The sequence below is a fragment of the Terrapene carolina genome, unplaced genomic scaffold (assembly GCF_002925995.2).
Source record: "Terrapene carolina triunguis isolate 2854851 unplaced genomic scaffold, T_m_triunguis-2.0 Scaffold62, whole genome shotgun sequence".
NCBI classification, from domain to species: Eukaryota; Metazoa; Chordata; order Testudines; family Emydidae; genus Terrapene; species Terrapene triunguis.
Genome location: NW_020664413.1, coordinates 15,883,220 through 15,887,268, shown reverse-complemented (window position 1 = coordinate 15,887,268; position 4,049 = coordinate 15,883,220).

The window sequence follows — 4,049 nt, the reverse complement described above, 5'->3', positions numbered from 1 at the left end:
GGCCCCGCGCCCAGCCCGGCCCGGCACTGCGCACCCGGCCCGGCACCATGCCCGCGACCCCGGCCCCGCACCGCCGACCCCGGCCGAGCCCTCCCGATTTTCCCGGACATGCCCGGCTTTTGGGGATTTCCCCCCGGACGGGGATTTGAACCCCCAAAAGCCGGACATGTCCGGGAAAATCCGGACGTATGGTAACCCTAGCTTTCAGATCATCCCAGCACCCTGAGAGATAGGTAAACATTGTTAATCCCATTTCACAGGTGGGTAACTGAAGCCTTGTGATGAGGTGTCCACCCCACACAGGACTGACAGGGGTTAAGATGGCCAGGTAGGCCAGTTAACTCCACAGGCTGTACCTGGAGGAGGAGCCCTGGTAGCAGGGAGCTAATTGAAATCAGGCTCAGCTGGGCAGGAAGCGGGTGGGGGAGTGCCTATAAAACCAGGCAACAGAAAGGGCTGCTGCTTAGAAAGGCTGCAGTCACTCCCCAGGAAGAGTGTTTGAAGGCTACAGAGACAAGTTGCCTAAAGTTACTCTCTGGAAGGAGGGAGGGAAGGAAGAGCCTTGCAAACTCAGAGGAGTGGGGAAAGCCAGGAGGTATGGAAGCAGCTCAGGGAAAAACAGCAAAGTGCAGGGAATGCCTCTTGGCTGTTGTGTAGAGGGCCCCTGCAGCAGTGATGCAATGAAGCAGAAGACGGCCTGAGGCTGCTGGAGAACAGGAGTTTTGATGCACTCTTTCCCCCCCCCCCCCCACCAAAGGGGAAACCACAATGGGGACCTGGCTGGAGGGCTGAGTCATGAAGAGGACACCCCTGCTCTCTGCCCCTGACCATCCCCCCCTGGGACACCCATCCTCTATCCAATCCCCCTTGACCACCCCCGGGACCCTCTCTCTATCCAAGCTCCCCCACTCCCTGACCGCCCCCCTATCCAACCCTCCCTGCTCTCCCTGCCCCATGTTACCTGTGGGGTGGGGGAAAGAGGGACTCAGTCCTTTCCCTATGCATTTCCCCTGCTCGTTTGGCTGCTCTCCCTGGCAGTTGGGCAGGGCTGCTGGGGACAGGAGCCAAGCATGGTGTGTGTGTGTGTGTATGGGGGGCTGGCTTGCTCTGCCCCTGTCCCCCGGCAGCAAGGCCCAGGCCCCTTGACCGCTCCCTGCCCCTGACAGCGCCGCCCTGGAGCATCAGGTCTAGCGGTGCTATAGCCATGCCGCCCGGCCGGAGCTGCAGCCACGCTGCCCAGGCGCCGGGGGAACTGTGACTGCAAGGGAGAGGAGCAGAAGGGGAGGGGCCAGGGCTAGCCTCCGCCCCGCTCACCATGGTGGGGGGTTGGGCTGGCTCCTCTGCAAGCTTGTCTTGACCCCGCTCCCTGGCAGGAGCTCGGGGGCCAGAGGGAAGGGTCCTGCGGGCTGGATGTGGCCCACGGGCTGTAGTTTGTCCCCCTCTGCTCTACATAATAATTAGTTACATTTTCCTAATTTTAATTTTAAATAAATAAATTGCACAAGAAATTGACATTAATCAACTGTCAGAAGACAGAGGAATTATGTGCAGAGTGGGTAATGTGGCCATATAAGTCTGATGGAGTGGTTCAGTTCCCTATGGCCAGAAGTTTTGTTTTTGCCTTTGGTGGGATTGAGCCCAGTATCTGATATTTTATGAGAGATTCAGCTTGGGAAACAGATTTTAAGTCTAGACGGGACCACTCTGATTATCAGGTCTGCCCTCCTGCATAACACAGGCCAAAGGTGTACAAGTACATTTGTGGTACCATCTCTGATCAGTAGCCAAACAGGGATATCAGAGTTTATCTACACCAGTGGGACCTGTGTATATGGCTCAAGGACATTGTGCATCTCTGAATGCTCTTATTAACTGCAGTCCAAAAGCTTCTCCCCCGCTCCCCTGCACCTGTGTTGTGTTGCTAGGGAGAAGCAGGTGAATGACAACCTGGGTGCCAATATCCACCCTCCTCCTTCCTTCTCCTTTAGTACTCAGGGCCCCACCCAGAAGCCAACTGGTGTAAATCTGTCTTCCCCATCCTTTGGTCATTGGAGGAGTGGGGCTCTCCCTGCGTTAGCAGCTGTGATTGTGATCCTTCCCTGACACACAAGTTGGCTTCACAGAGAAGACACAGGAGACATTTTCCTTTCTCATATGGTCCCAGGCCACAGTATGCTGGGACATTTCTTCTAGCCCAGACCATCAAAATCACAACTGCAGCTTCCACATTCACCCGGAAATAATAGCAAGGCACATCAAAGTAAATATGATTTTATTACTCTGTAATTATCAAAATAGCGGCTGTAGCACGTGTTTAGAACGCATAGGGCCAGATTAAATTCACTGACTGCGGGGTGGTATTACATCAGGGATGAATTTGGCTCACAGTATCATTCCTTTTTGATACACCAGGTAAAACTCTATCAACTCCATGTTCATCTCAATATAATTACAAAAGTGAACAATACAGTATGCACTGAATTCTCCTTGCTCGGGATTCACGTTGGGTACAAAGAATATTTCACTGCGTCCAAGGAGCACAGAGTGCCATGGCTGCTTGTAACATAGCCAAATGAAGCAGCCTAGGTGCCCTGTTAATAAAAAAAAAAAAAAAAAAAAAAAGGCTCATTGATCATAACAAAAACCACCCGTCACATTCTTAAGGCTAAATTGGAGAATATATTGTGAATGTTGACTACATAGCAGTTTACACGTGCGTAGGCATCCAGCACTAATCCTTCTAGAATAAATACCCAATGAATTCTGAGGGTTTAGAAGCAAGAGATTAGAAAAGTCGCATGCAGAGAGTGACAGGGAAACAGACCATCTATACAGTGTCTGAGAGGGAGTAGCATTTATTAATAAAAAGAGACATGCATACAGCGCTAACTGCTAGCAAGTGAGGCACTCCCATGGAGTGGGTGCAAGTTTCCCACGGAATTAATTAAATTATGTTTAATCCCATTTATTATTAAACTAAATGGCAGAGTAGTGGGAAACCTGCATCATCTCCATAGGGGCCCTTCACTTTTTAGTGTCCGGCACTATATCATGGGGTGTGAGTTAGGCAGAAAGAATCCGCACAAATACTATCCTGTGTTTTATGGCACAATTGCACCACTGTACATTCCTTGTAAGAAAGCACACTATTGCCTATTGTTGCTTGATTAGTTCTGCTCAAGAGAGGAAAGGAGAGAAGGCAGACAAAGGACTTTTAGATGAGATGGACAGACAATACTACCAATAATTCCATCAGTACTGGAGGGCCACTTTCAAAGATTTCTCATCTCAGAGATGGAGGGTAATAACCTACAAGCTTTCCTTTTCTAGACTTACACAAAGGTAGGAACTTTGCACTGGTACAGATTTGGCTCCCTCTGTGGCACGCTCTAGATCTTCTCAGAGTGTGTTAAATGACGTGATAAAGACTACATTAGGGGCTTGTAATAGGGTGTCTACCCCACACAAGGCCTGAAGGGGTGAATTAGGCTGCACTTGGAGGAAAACCAGGGCATGCCAAGGCCTAATTTGGTGATGAAGTCCAGCTGGGAGAGGAGCTGTGCTGGGCTTATCAAGCCTGGAAGCTGGCAGCAGAGAGGAGCTTCAGGGAAGTAGGCTTGTCCCTGTGAGTTGGGTTTGAGGCTGTTGGATTCAGTAGTCTTCAATTATCCCCTGTGAGGAGGGAGTTTGAGCTGATATATGCAGGGATGGAATGGGGAGCTGTAGGAAGGAATCCAGAGAAAGAGCAATGGGGTCTGAGCAAAAGCCACAATTACCAAGTACCGGGTCCCTAAACTAGAATCTCGAGTAGTGGGTGTGCCCAGGTTCCCCTACTGGCCACTGGGGAAGTGGCACCATCAGGGCAGTGCCAGAGAAGACTGCCTGAGACCAGTCATGTGGAAGGTCTTTGGTACCCTGGCAGGGGGATACATGGTGAATGACCTGGCTGGAGGGCTGAGTCACGAAGAGAAGGCTGCAGCTTGTGGAGAAAGAGAGAGAAGTGGAAAAATGGCTTGTAACTGTGGGAAGGGGTGTTGGGCTATTTCCCC